General features: G+C 33.5%; 1 protein-coding gene across 5 annotated transcripts in view; it reads right to left on the reverse strand.

The window, feature by feature from the left end:
• WDR7 (WD repeat domain 7) overlaps positions 1-16,196 on the reverse strand; it is a 293,007-nt gene that overhangs the window by 164,671 nt on the left and 112,140 nt on the right. The window lies entirely within an intron of this gene.

Below are 16,196 nucleotides of genomic sequence, written 5' to 3' on the forward strand. Positions count from 1 at the left end.
TTTATTTTCTTCCTAGTATAAAAAACTAAATTATCTGAAACATAAAAATCACTTCATCACTATCCACTATCAATAAGATAATACAATATTCCTGAGAAATATGAAGAGTCCACATAGAAAATACATGGAACCTTCAGTTTCTTGCACATTGATAGTCAAGATTATAAATATCAATTCTTTATATGGTGTTACTTTGCTTTTCTCTTACATATTTGATATAAGGAAACTTACTTGTCAAACTGTGCTATAAAATCAAAGCCTTATTTACTTTCTGAGTATCGCCATAATATCTGGCAGTAATGAACATCTCATAAAAGTTCAATAAACACATTTTGAATAGAACTGAATACCTTCAATCCCATGACACAAATTATGTTATTAAATATATTAGAAAACAATAAGTGTGCTTTGGGGAAAGATATACAATAAAAAGGTACAATAAAGAGATGATAAAGAGATAAAGTAAAGGGATACAATAAAAATACACGAAAAATTAATGGAAAGAAGTGAGATACTTAAAAAAAGTTAGTTTCCAAATACAGGTTTCACAAAATAAAAAAAATGAATGTACATTATGCCATACAATAGGTGTGTCTATAAATGGGTTCTATATTGTGAATCAGGAAGAAAATAAAGGGAAAATGGAATGAAGCAGAAATTGGGTATGAGTTAACTCTGGACATGGCAGAGAAAGGAACCTGAGTGTATGGGGGGTCTGTGGCTAGTGGCAGAAGAAAGAAATGGAGGACAGGGAAGACTATTTTGAGACCTTCATGCCATCTAGATTTCCAAATACTCAGATCACTATTCATGGTGTGCACACACACACAAACAAATTTCCAGTTTGCATGCAATAATTTTAATTGCTTTAGAAAAACTTTTTTTAAATGTAAATATAGAAATGCAGTTTTCAAAATTAGTGTAATAAAACTGCACTTGCATCTCGCCATCAGTAAAATCAGGTACATTATTCTAAAATTTATCTTTCAAAAGTTTGTAAATTACCATTATAATCATTTTTCTACTGCTGGCTAATATCTGAGTAGGATAATATGAACTCAGAGACTTCAGTGTCATGTGATTAACTTAATAATCAGAGATTAAATACTAAATTTTAATAGAGTAACATTTAAAATTTAGCACTTTAACCGAAACTGGAATATAAAATCATTTGAGTTCATTATAATTTTATTATGTCATTGAAGATTAGATAGAAGCAGTAAACAATATTGTTAAGATGCTGAAAGAAAAACATATACCATAATATTTATAAATATTAACAAAAATTATGTTTCTCATTCTCATAGTAATATAGATTTTCCCTGAGATTAAAAACGAACCTAAAATAGCAGGTATGTTTTATTTTATCAGTTTCTCACAACTGTGGTTTTCCAATCGTCCAATTAAAATAAACTAGAAGCAATAATCTGATAGGAACATTTACTTTGAATAAAGAAAAATTTAACAATAAGGAAGGCAGAACGTGCGTATCTAGAGTTTGTTTTCAGGCAGAAGGCTTTACGTTATTGGAAGCAGATCTCTGCAGTGACTGACCACATTGCCCCACATTCTCCGCAATCCTATGACAGACAGACGGCCTGCCTCGCATTAATTCACTTCACACCACTTCTATCGATCCACAGCCGGTTCCTTAGTCTCTCTGCACACATTGCCTGTCTGGCTGCCTATATCCACATCAGCACATACACACAAAGGCCAGAGAAAGATAACCTTTTGCTTTCCATTAAAGACACAGTAGCCACTTTTCCTTCGGCAATAGGATCAAAAATATAAAATATAACTGTACAGATGTCTCAGAGAAAAGTCTTCTTGTAAGGAATATTAAGAGTATTTATCCCTTATTCCAAATAGAGATCATTTCAATTTAACAAAAACCAGTTGGTGTATTAAAGGCCATAAATCAATTACAGAAATGAAAAATACAGTTAAAAATAAGCAAAATGTCTTCAAGCCTGAATAAGAAAATAATAATCATTTGGAAATGTGTTTTGATAGTTATTTTTAAAGAAATGAAATACGTTTTTCCTAAATAGCATTTTGACTTTTTTAAGAAAACTGCTCTCACATAAAATGTAATTATAAACAATTCTGAAAACAACAAAAGAAATGTATTTACTGAAAAATGTACAAGGAACAGAAGATAGGAAGTGTACTATATCAACAGAATATTAATTGTAAAAGTATAAAGCTTTATTATTCCTCTTTCCCAACAAGAACCGGAAAATGATCCATGGTAAAAATCTCACCTAACACTTTTAATTCATTGCATGTACTTTTTCAAAGATTTCTTTTTGATTTGTAGTCTATGAGCTGACTCAACACCAATTTTGGCTTCAGAAGACACAATAAAACAAAGATTTATTGTTCTACCTACAATGTGTTGAGAAACAAAGGCAAATCTGTCTTGACACACAACTGTACCAAAGCATGGACTTAAAATTACAACCTCTGGCTGATTTAGAAACCCAAATTATAAGCAGAATTATATGTCTCAGAACTGAGCAAAGTATATTCTCCTCGGTAAGAAAGTACCTTTGAAACCCTTTTTGGGGTTTCATTTTTTTGTCAAGATTACCCAGGCAGTGATTACAACACCAAGTAATAACAAAAGTGATGCAGTACATAAATAAATACAGTACACTAAATGTTGTTTTTTATAATAATAAGTAACTTTAGAAAAAATAAAAAAACGGGAAACTGATGAAGGCTGCTGAAACTAAGGATAGCTTCAAAATGAGGAGGTTAAGATTTGGGCTGGGTCTGAAAGATGGGAGAGATCCAAGTAAGAGAGAGGCTGGTGCTGCCCATATGAATAAAGCAAAGCCATTAGAATGATGAAGACGGGTAACCATGCAAAGTTCTTTCATTACCTTAAAAACTCATGAAGCACCCAGGCTACTGTGTACCAAGCCCGTGTCGGGTATTAGAGACACAAAGGTGAAAAAGACAGAGAGCTTTAGCTCCCAAGAAGCTCACATGTGAGATGAGGCCATGGGCACTCATTAACAAAATGTAAGCACGAGAAATCATTTGATTTGTGTTTTAGAAAGAACTCTCTGTGAAGAATGATTTGGAAGGACTCAAAAACAGAGGTAGTACAAAGGCCAATGATTTTGAAACTGTACTACTTGGAGCCTTACGGGTTCCCTAGAAGTGCCAGAAGGACAAGGGAGACCTCCAATCTCCCCAGGTTTGCGTGTGTGTGTGTGTGTGTGTGTGTGTGCGCGCGCGCGCGTACGTGCAGGTGCATACACATACACATTGTATAGAGGTTTTCATTTGAAGAAAGGATTCCACTTTTAAAAAAAGTTTGAGAACCAGTGATCTTGATTTTTCAAAAATAAAGAAAGTACAAATGGGGAGAAAATCAAAGTTGTTTTCATATAAAACGTACAGATGAAGGTGAGTCTGAACATGGGGAAGGACAGGGTGAAGATTCATGCATCAACTTTTTTTTTCAATGATTATGCTAGGCAAAGGGATGCAAATGAAGGAGATAAAACAAAGGACTTGATACTGTAGAAACTTAGAGCCATGTGAAAAATATAGACATAAGTACATAAGTGCAATTATACTGTTCATCTGAAGAAAAGTCATTTAATTCTGCTTGAGATGGGGTGAAGAAGAGAACACATGACAAAAACCACCTCACGGGAAGAAAATAGTTGAGTAGGGTCTTCAAGTACATATGAAAAAATTTACCACAGAATGACACCAAATGAAGAAAATTCTAGGAAGACAGGACATATGCTAAAGGACCCTCATGTATCTACAGGACTGAGTAGCAGAAGCATAAGAAGTGTGAGGAAAGGCGAAATCGAGGCTAAAAGGATATTTAAGGTCAGTGCCCAAAAGACAATGAGAAACAGGGTGCTAACAGAAAATATGAAACAGGAAAGAATGTTATTATTCTTTAAGGCTCCGGTATGGCAGATGGATAGAACAGGTCAACAACTGGTAAATAAAACCACAAGACTGCTAGGGTTGGTGGCCATGCAATGACAGTAAACAAGAACTTTAATAACATGAGATTTTAGGATAAGTAAGAATAACCCTATAACTTCCCTTTCTCATCATTGGAATAGTCTGGGAATTCAGTTTATACAGAGCCGGAAGCAGTTGTTTGAAGACAATTATGAAGGCAGAGTTTGATCTATACTAGCAGACAGTCCCAGAGAGGCAACCAATGAAAAGCAATAACTTCTGGCAATCCAGCCAAACTGCCTTGTATCCTTGTATACGATCCAGAGAATACAAGATAAAAGACAGTGATATATTATCTCTTAAACTCACTGATGGATATAAGGGGTATATTTAGCACAGCACCTGGGATGTAGTAAGTGCTCAATAAACAACATTATTAGTATCATTAATATTATCATTGCTTCTGATATTACTAATTTTAGCTTATTTATTAGTTTTTCTCCAGAAGTACTTTATGTCCCTCTGAATTCAAATTCAACTTTTATCCTATTTGACAAACCTATTTATTTGTCTTTTAAAAAATCTTTTATTAAGCACTGCTTCCCTCCTTTTAGAGTGACATTTCCAGACATCTTATCTGGAAAGATAAGACACTTGAAGGCAAAGACACTCAAATATTTACATTTCAAAGAATCAATCTATCCTATGATGACTTCTATTACTGCTAATTATGTTATTTTTAAATACCTTCACACACACAGCACATGCACATAAACACACAGAAGTAGGAAAGCTTTCAACCTTGCAATCTCTTAACACGCAGTGAATAATTAACTTGAAAAGTAAGACACAGCCATCTTGTTTTACTATCATCCTAGTAGATGATGCATTTAATTGGCAGCAATATGCTATAAGATCACACTCTAAGGCATTTGTGATATTCCAACAATTTCTTCACAATAACTTAAACATTGTAATGTGCTTTGACTTCATTATTTGAGAATATTAAGTTCTTCTACAGATCAGAAAAACATTTGAGTTGATGAAACTCACAAGAAGTGTTAAATATACATAGTAAATAAACACGTAGCTTGTGATTCTATAGGCAAAACTCATAAGATGCATTAAATATAGATAGTAATGTTAATGACATGGAAGATATGTTATAAGTGAAAAAGGATGAACAAGCAAGAATGTTACTTGTAGATGAATGGAAAAGCCAAGTCATAAGATAAACATAAAGCTACAACACTTCCGGAAGAAACACAGGTGAAAATCTGCATAACCATGGGTTTTACCAATGAGTTTTTAGATACAACACCAAAAGCATGAGTCAAGAAAGATAAAAACTGATAAACTGGACTTTATTAAAAAAGCTTGGCAAAACACCTAAGCAGACATTCATTGCTAGTAGAAAGGGAAAACCATCTGGCAGTTTTGTTTTTTTTTAAATAATTATACTCATGCTTACCATATAACCTAAAAATTCCAATCCTGGGTATTTGCTCAAATGAATTAAAATCTTATATTCATGCAAAATCCTAAACATGAATATTTACTGTAGCTTATTCATAACCATGAAAACCTGAAAACAATCCAGATGTCCTTAAACAGATGAATGCATAAACCAACCTTGGCACAGCCATATAATGGAATGCTATTTAGCAATAAAAAGAATGAACTATTGATTCGTACAATGATATGGATGAATCTTAAATATATTTTCCCAAGTGAAAGAAACTAAACCCAAAAGGCTACATGCTGTATGATCCCATTTATATAAAATTTTGAAAAACGCAAAATTATAAGGATGGAGAACAGATCAGTGGTTGACGGGGTGGAGGTGGGATTGATTACAAAGAGGCTACAAAAGGATATTTCCAAGGTGTTGGAAATGTCCTGTATGGCACTGTGATGGCAGATACCTGACTCTATTCATTTGCCAAAACTCCAAGACCTATATACCCTACATACCCAAGAGTAAACTCCACTGCATGAAAATTTTAAAAATGAATTAATGAGAATGGTGGGGAATCCAGGATGAACTGCAGACCATGACAAATGAATGTTATAAATGTATGACCTAACTTCACTGAAGGGCACATAAAAAAAGGAGTTTACCCAAGGAACTGGAAAAACAACAAAACACTGCTTACTATAAAGCTAAAGACAAAAAGGACTGCATACGAATACTGTATTCCAGTTGGTAAACTGATTTAGCAATTCTAAATTTTAGCAATTCTAAATTTTAGCAATTCTAAATTTAGCAATTCTAAATTTTTTCAACTCTAGTAGACACTTTATGTGTCTACTAGAGTTGAAAAAACAAGTAAATCTATTACAGATGACGAGAGATTTCTCATACTCAGAGAAAGAAAATACAAATAAGCAAAAGGGGAAGACTAGACTGTATCCTGTGGTGGTGGATTAAAATTGGAAATAGCATGAATTCGTGTCTATTTTAACATACATGAAGAGATGGACAGCTACAGAAATAATTGTAGATATGTGGGTATACATGGGTATGCATAAATATATTTAACAATTCTGTCCAGTGAGAGGGCCAAGAAGCAATGACGTCCCAGTAAAATAAGCACACCTAGAGTCCAGATCTTAGTTTCTAATACCTCCACTGGAGGGAACCAGGACACCTTGGAAAAGTGGCTGATTCTAGGGCTGGGGCAGGGAAAATACAAGATGATGGGAAAGTGCTTAAAAAAAAGATGGAATCATAGCAAAATAACACTGGGGCCAATTTTAAAGAGCTCCCTATGGCCAATGCTGAAATGATCTGAGCAACAACTCAGCATTATAAAAGGTCTACATCTCAGTTAGGTACCTGCTAAGTGCTTGGTGCTGGGTCATTTGGGACCAAAAATAGGGTCTTGGACCTTAGCCCCAAGAATATCTCAATGAAGTACTTACATCTATCTATCTATTTTTATGAAGATTGTATAGCTTCATTATCATAAGGAACTATAAATTATGTCTCAAATATAAATAAATGTTCATACATGGACTATAAAGATAGAAATAACATGGTAAAACTCAAAGAAAACTAAGTAATCAGGTACATGAAATATATTTACTTCAGCCTGGAAACATGACAAAATGGCATCAAACTGCTGAAGATATAAAACCATTCATATACTGTAATGAGCATAATGCATCTATAGAAGCATATCATTATTCCACATTACACTGATTAAATCTCACAATTTATTTTAAAGACTATTTATATCTAACTGGTGATTTAGAGGAGGATGGAAAGTTGAATTAACTAAGGGAGCAACCAATCATGCCTCTGGCAGAGCTTTTAAAGAATTAACTTGCAATCAAAATTGTAAAAAGAATGAAAAATGAATTGGATGAATACTAAGATAGCAGAGATACTACAGTGTGTAAAGAATATAAACTTCCATTTTTTAACCCAATCCCACAAATAAAAATAAAACTTAAAATGTTTTTAAATTAGGCAGCCACTCTTAGATTAGAATTCAAATTTTCTCCCCCAGTCTGGTGGCAAAGTCTGGCTGAGAGGTGACAAAGTACCAAGAAAGGAAGTACAGAATCACTTAACTCATTAAACTTGAGAAGATGAACAAAAGTAGATCAACTACTCTTAGAGAATGCCAACAATAAAGAACTATGCTTTAAAGAGGTTAAATGAAAGACTCCCATTCACTTGATGTCATGAGAATCCATGATATCTGATATTGCAACCACTCCACTCAACAGTTCCTTTGGAATGTTTCATAGCACACCTTAAAAATGTGTTTAATTCTTTTAGCATAAATAGGTATACGTCCATATTTTATCAGGCTGTCTTACACATTCTTTTCAAATACTTTTTACTTATGATAATGATGATGAAAATAATAGAGGCCAATATATAAAAATATATAATGCTTGGTATGTACCAGGCACTCTTCTAAGAAGTGCTTTACATGTTATAAGTGCTTCATTAAATGTTACATGATATATATGCACAACTATATTTTATCTTAATGTTTCCAGCTCTTTTATGACCTCCACAGCACCTAAAATATTTCCAGCAGTACTACAATAATTTTTTAATTGCGTATTTGTAATGAGTATTAAATGTCACAATCCTGACGAATAAAAAAGCAGAATACATAAAGAATAAAAATATGCGATCTCAATATTTAATTAAAATATTGTCATCCTGTTACACTTATCCTTCCTATTATATTGCAAAAATAGAAATTCTAAACTTAGATAAAATTAAAATAGATTTATGTAGTTAAAACTGTTTCAAACTTAAAAAAGTTTTATTAGTATTGCCCTCTGAATATATTTATTTTACATTAAGCCCCTGGAATTTCCAAATGTAATGGTTATTTTCCATGTTTACATGTCATTGCCCTTGTCTCTGCTGACACTCCCATAAGTCTGTATGGTCTCTATAATATAGCTCTTATCACACTGTTTTATTACCTGTCTTCCTAACAGAAAATAAGCTCCATGAAGACAGGGACCATGACTATCTTATGAATCATTATATCCCCTGGCGTCTAGAGCTGTGTTTAGCACTTAATAAATAGCTGCTGAATAGAGAGGGAAAGGAGAGAGGAAAGATTGAAGATCTTTCTATATATGATAATATAGATTGATGAGGACATTTACTAAAAGTTATTTTTAATCTTTTGTTATTTATGAAAGCAAATATGCAGAGCGTTCATAAATGAAGTTTTAGCATATGGCCATGTATATCTATTTTACATATTCTTATTACAATTCAAAATTCCTATCATACAAGTTACATAATGAATATTATTAAAAGAAACAGGAAACACTAAATGCAAATAAACTAGGTAATTTAATTTTATATAAATACCACTGGAAAATACTATCTATATCTGCTGTATCATCCTCAATCACATAAGCATATGCACACTATCCCTTACAAGTGTAACTGAAGACAAGGCAAGAAATTTCTCATTTTTAATTGCTCTAGCCCAGGGTTTCTTAACCTCATCACTACTAAGGCTTTATATTGAACAATTTTGGGGGATCAGGGCAGTCATATCTAGCAGCATCATTGGCCTCCAGCCTCTCTAGCTGGCAGGATTATACCCTCCCCCAGCTGTGACAAACAAAGATGTCTCTGAGTGCTACCAAGTGTGGGGATGGGGAGTGTGCAGAATCACTATGCTAAGAAGCACTGTTCTAATGATTCTCAAAGCTCCAAGTCAAAATCTTCAAGTCAGGTGAAGTAGGATATGTTTTATACAAAAGGATCATATCAGTATCTATTCACCCTTCTCCCACCTATAACCAATATTATTGATAGAAATGTGCTGTCCCAAGGTTGATTAAGATCTTTTCTCCAGATAGTGACTATTATCTAATTAAGATTAAATTTCCTACTGTAACACTAAAATAAAATCATTACATTCTTTAAAAATACAATACTTTTAACCAAGGAAATAGTATCATCTTTGATCCTTAATAAATCTTCAATCATTACATATAATAGACTATAGAAACATTTCTAAAATTAGTGTATATTTCCATTGGACATATATATAATCAAAGTGATGGCAGTATCAAAAAGTAATAAAAAAATTTATAGATAAAGATGATAAGTTTGAAGTGGCTATAAACATCCACATGGAGATGGAGACCACTGAATTAAATTAACACAAAATATCCAACACCTACAACAATGTCATGCTCTGAGTATTTGCACAATGCAATTTGGTCAAATAACAACATTGCTTTACATTCCAGCTGGTATATTTTTAGACAGATTGATAAAAGCTTATTCTGATGAATCTACAAAATGAGATTGTTTCTTTGGGAATGGAGAAAATCTATAATGAAGAGATATACTACTCTGAGAATGATCACCAAATGGTCAAGAAATTTGAGATTGGAATATGTTAATAAAATTTAGTCTTCAAAAAAGAATTAATAGCTTCTTCTCCTTTTCCTATGTATACTATTTATATCTGTCTTACGACAATTATATTTTTCAAACTATGTGGGACTAATTAATCACCAGTCAGAAAATGAATCCTTAAATTTTCCATTTATTTCTAATAAACTATTAGAGGGAGAATTTTTTTTATTCTGCATATAAGATACAATTATTAAGATTCAAGCAAAAGGAAGTCTTCAATCCTTAGGATTGCAGTTAGTTTCATTTCTTCCTTATTTCTGTAATTAAAACACACGCACACACACACACACACACACACACACACGTACACACACAGAAAACACTTCAAACTACTTTAAGAACTACAGTAGAAAATTTGGAGATGATCTTAATTTTTTTATCTTTCTTTTTAATTTCTTTCCTTTCCATGCATTTCCTTCTAGACCACTCATTAGCACATTTTAATCTAATAAAATTAAAGAAAATGTAAAAATATCTACCATACTGCACGAATTACCACAGTACAAACTTCCTAATTTATTTTACAAATCACAAAAAAAGGAAAAGGAGAGGGGAGAGGAGGCTAGAGACAAGTAGATGATAGATTGATTGATAGGAATCCTACAGATTAAAAGAAACGTAAAAGATGTATAAACCAACTGCAAAAAAAATGGATTTTTATTTGAATCCCAAATTGATTAAACAAACTTAAAAAAAAAAAAACCTATTATGAGACTACTGGGGAAATATAAACACTAACAGAATTATTAAATAATACTAAGAAATTAGGGGTTTTTGGCATTCTAATGGTATTATAGTTATTTTCCTATTTAAAAAGAGTCCTTATCTTTTAAAATACCAACTGAGATATTTATGGATAAAGTGATATTGTATCTAAGAATTGCTTCAAAATAACAGGGGAGATGTGTTTAAAGGGGTATGCATAAAATAAGACTGCCCAAGAGTTAGTAACTGTTCAAGCTGGGCAATATGTACATGAAGATTCATTACATTACTTTTACATATGTTTGAAATATTCTAAAATAAAAAGTTTTAAAAACTGAATAGGAAAATACTTATATCTTTTACTCAAACTAGTCTATAAAGTTATACTTGACATTCAAATGGATCATTTCACAAAACATCCTACCATCTCTATGCAGATTTCAAGAGAAATAAGAAAAAAAAAAAAAGACTTAGTGATTAGTAGTAAAGGTTAATACAATTCCAAACCTCTACCTCTCTAACAATCATTACTGAGATTATTCAGCACGTAATTGATAGAAAGGAAAGAGGTAAGCCTGCTTTTTAAAGAAGCATTTAAATATGCTTCGGCCAAAAGAAAAAGAAAAAGTAACTCATCTATGCTAGCCTGCTCATGTGTCTAAATGGTCAACTTCAAGAACGAATATGTTTTGCATCATGCCCATCCCATGCATACCACAAGGCCACAGGTCAACTGCAGCCAATGACAGAAAGAGAAACTATGTGCAGAATTACGTAAGAATTACTCCACCAAAAAATAATCTAAGACAAAATCTCTTGCCAAATGAGTCTTTAAATATTTAGTGCAAAAAAAAAAAAAAAAATTCAAAACTCAAATAACTACTTCTTAAGAAGGAATACAAATCAATTTACTGATTCTATATAGGACATATCACAGAAGCATTACTGCACTTAGTATGCCTTGGGGAGGGGCAAGGATATCTAAATTAACAGACTGAACCTCATCTGATGATAATTTATTAAGTCACATGGGCAAAAAGTGATTAGTATAGAATTTTCTCAAGTGGATCATGGATATTAAAAGATGACTGAATATATATAAATCTATACTCACATTATATAATTATAGTTATATAAGAACAAATAAGTTCTAAAACCAGACAGTTGGCCAATCCATATCTGAAAGGTTAGCACATTTTAAATCAAAATAATGAAGTATGTATCAAACATTATGTAGTGTATTCAAAATAATTTCTGTGCTTCCAGGAAACAACTATTTCAAACAATATTTTAAAGCACATACTGTGCTAGCACTCTGCTAGGTACAAGCTACTATGAAGCTTCAGTGCGAACATAGTCATTTGCTGGAGAAGTGGTAAGAATATATTTTGTAGGCTGCCATACAGGATCATAAGGGTTATACAGAAACTGAAAGTTGTCCTGCATTAGAATGAATTTTAGGAAGTGCTGCATCTAAGGGCAAGTTTACAACTTTGCCTTGTGTCACTAGGTGTTGGGGTGGGCATGGAGGAGATCATTTGTTAAAGCAAGATGCATTTACGGAGCAGATAGTTCACAAATTTTCAGTTGTGCGAAACCGAACCCCAGAAGACAAAAGAACAGCATGGGGTTTTCAATGCACAAGAAATATTTTTCATTAAACAAAAGGAAACAAACAAACAAAAAAAGATTTAAACTGCTTGAAGAAATTCTTCCACATTTTTAAAATCTGTTTCATATACTGGGAAAATTTCACTATATGAAATTTCACATATAAGTTAAAATTTCACATATAAGTTTGCTACTTAAAATGTCTGAAAAACCTGGGTTTGTTCATTCCTCTCCTTTTACCTAAAAAGAAACTATGAAATTGTTAAAAGGAACTGCAGCTTAGTGATCTCTCTGGGGTTATAGTTAATACGTGGTGGAGCAGGACAAGGTGCCAGATCCTCTGATACCCATCTTTCCACTGGACTTCCCAACCAAGAATTTGGTTCAGTAAACTAGTTGTTTATCCATCATTAGAAAAATCCTTTGGGAGGAAAAAAAAAAAAAAGTATTTTTCTCTCTGATTATTGGGAAACTATGAAATGAATGAATACCGATCTTTGGTTGAGGAGGAAGTAAAATCGCCTTTTAAACTCATCCCTCTCAGCCTTTGGATAATCACTATGCTTGAATCTCTGCTCCATAAGCTTGAAGCAGTGATGAAATGTAATGGGAAAAGCTTCTGACTCCCAGTACCATTTAACTTGTATATGGAACAAGACTGGGATGGTCTCAGATTCCTGATCACACCTTAAAATAGGTCAAATCCGAGATTATGTGGTCCCTTTAAACCCTGTGTGACTATTTTATAAAAAGCACCATGACACTTTAGATTAAGAGTACAAATGTCCAATCCTTGACCCATCACCGAGAATTAGGAGATTCACTTCTAGTTTATTTCCTCTGACTTTGATAGTATTTGTTCTGAAGTTTGGCCCTTGCTTTAGGGGAAGAAAAAGCAAAACAGCAATGCGAAACCAAACCAGACCTGAATAAGCCACTCCCTAGCAAAGAGCAAAAAAAAAAGGTTTCTTCACTTCATGCCAGACAAAAAGAGTATATCAAAATATGATATGTCTTTTACCCATAAGCTATGACCGAACTTGCTTAATAATGTTTAAGTATTAGAGGGGTGTAATTTCATTATATGTCTTAAAATCAGTGGGAATATTCATGTATTGCTCCTCTCCCATTTCCATTCCCCAAAGCTGAATGTTCTTTAGTCCACGTACACATTTTAAATGCAAGTCTCATCTTTTCCTAGTAAAATATAAAGTCCTTTCATAAGGATTACAAAAAAGAACTGGAATTACAGCACCGACATTAACTGTAGGAACAATTTTTTTTAATGACAAGCAATAAAATAGGTGGTTGTGGTGGTTTTCTTTCATCTCTAAATGAAGCAAGGATAATCTTTTCAAGTGATAGGCCAAGTTTTATAGAACAAATGCAGAAAATATGTACAGAAAAATTACAAAAATACTAAGTACTGTTACAGATGACTGGATTGGCATTTAACAGGCTGAAAGAAACCAGATCAATCTCAATCTTGCTGGGGTCAATTCGGGTGCTCGAACCAATAAAACAAATTTTTTTTCCTTATGTTTGTGTACTAGAAGTGCTAAAATATTAACCAAGTCTGAAAATGTCATGCACATTGAAACCATTTATAAATATTAAAACACATTTAAAACACTTATTTGTATCAAAATCTGCTTAATAAAATAGATAATAGATGTAATAAATCATTGGGACAATATTACTAAATAAAAATTAAATGTAAAATACCATACTTCCCACAAAAAGGGAGAGGGAGAATGAATTAAGCAAAGATATTTTAGTATAATTTGATCACTTTAATCCTAGAACTTATAAATAACACAAGAACAAAATCTACCATTAACTGTTATTATCAAAATACTACAGGTAAAATAGGTTCACATCATTTTCTTGCAATAACTTTAAATTACTGTTTTCCTTCCAAACTCTAAGATCTATTCTGTCACATGTAGATCACAAGGCTTTGAACTAAAATATTAAAACAATATAATTACATATCATAGCCAGTTAATAGAAGAGATAATAAAATTAGAAATATGGTATAAAATTATAAATGTCTAACTTCCAATCAAAATTGGATTCATCTGGGCATATTGAGTGTCTGAGATTTAAAACACCACAAGATTATCAATTCAGCTTCTTGTTCTGGAAAAGCAAGTTGAACAGGACTCTGAGATTCTGAACTAGAATAATCTGTACTAGAATCAAGAAAATTTATATTTAAAAGCTTACTGGACACTTGTTCTATTACAAAGACATGTTCCGGTATTCGTGTGCAGTGTTTTGTAAAGTACTTTATTTCCATTAGCATTATAAATTTTTGTTCTTCAGCAAATCAGCAAGAGACTAATGGCACAAATCAATATCATACTCTTCATAGCAACTAATATTAGGTCATTTATTACAGCAAAGGCCACCAGAACCTCAGCTAAAGGTACACTGGCATTTCTATATGAACATCATTTTTTTCAAAGCAGTGTGTCACAGGTTGAATGAGGTCTCCCCTTCCCCTTTCTTCCCCCACCTGTTTCTCTCCACAGCTGGTTGCTGGGTGGTTTGGGAGCAGGGAGGATGGGGGTGAGTTTGCAGGGTTTTTTTTTTTATCAAGTAGTCTTCAGAGGCTTAAGTACCTTCAACTTAAAGCACGTAGTGAGAAAGCCAGCCATGCCTCCTAGGGGCCTCACTACCAGCTACAACTCTAGAAGAGGTGACAAATATTTGCACTGAAGGGAGGGAGAGAGGGGATGCTCGTGAAAGAGGAAAAGAAAAGGGCATGAGAAAATCACTATAATTATTTCAAATCCTTTCAGCTCCAGAAGCTTGTTCACAGGTACGAGTTGATAACCAGTGTTCTCTAAGTGGAATGTGAGGGAAAGAAGTGGGCAAGGAGCCCCACGCTGGACAGAATCCCAATTCCTCATTGTTACTCTAGGAACAAGTTACTAAATTCCCTTCCGTTCCACTCCTTGCTTTGTTACACAAGGTGGAGACCTGTCACAGGGCTCCCTCCCCTCCCCAACCTGAAACCACACTGTTGGCTATTTTGCTACAGACAGAACCTTTTACACAGGAACTTTCCTGGCAGCAGGAAGTTACTTAATCCTGCTAAGCACACCTGATAACAGTTTTCTGTTTACTCCTTAGAAGTAGAGTCTAACCGCTCCATCCAGTAATGCTTTCATTTTTAATTTACCACTTCTCATTTCTAAGACTTCTAAAAAGGACATAAGGAAAATTAAAAGAATATTAAATAACATCTCAAAGAACTCAAGTCACATGGAACGGAGAGATTTCCCTTGGGATAGATGTGACTGATGAAGAAGAAATTTCATTGTTATTCCACTAGGTTAGTAGGCAAATATAGATAAGAAGAACAGTTTAATGCTGTTAAATACAAGATCAGTCTATAGTGCTTAAAATTAAGCTCAACAGCTCTGACACTCTGGAAGAAAAAAGAGGAACAAATCCTGTAGGTCCCAATGAAACACTGCAAACATACAACACAGATATAGTGTAGTTTGAATAATACAGCTTGTCTTAAAACCCTTTCTGCCTCACAATATAAAAATTCCCATAGAGCATCAAGTACTTTTTATGCAGATCATTTAGTCATAATTTAATACTTTCCCTTTCTAATCACAATGCACAACCATTTCCAACTGGCTTTGTGAACACTTTAAGATATCCTCCAGATATTTCTGAGGGAACCTCATCCTTCAATTTCAGCTGATTCACAAAACAGGCATTAATTAGAAAAGGGGTATTGCAGAATTATCAGTTCTTCATGAGCAACCAAATGATTTTCCCTTTCTTTCCCCAATCATTTCCCCAATTAGAATATTCCCCCCCCCCCGCCCCCAAAAGAACGACACACCTAGAATGCAACAAAGGACTGGAGAAAGTCAGTCCAGGAGGCAGAATGTGAGGAGCCAACAGGGACGGCACAAAGTGCTCACGCTAAAGCTTAATTTTTTTTTTTTTTTTCATCAGAGAGCCTTTATTCTTAGCCAAT

Source organism: Pteropus vampyrus, unplaced genomic scaffold (genome assembly GCF_000151845.1).
Source record: "Pteropus vampyrus isolate Shadow unplaced genomic scaffold, Pvam_2.0 Scaffold62, whole genome shotgun sequence".
Lineage (NCBI taxonomy): Eukaryota > Metazoa > Chordata > Mammalia > Chiroptera > Pteropodidae > Pteropus > Pteropus vampyrus.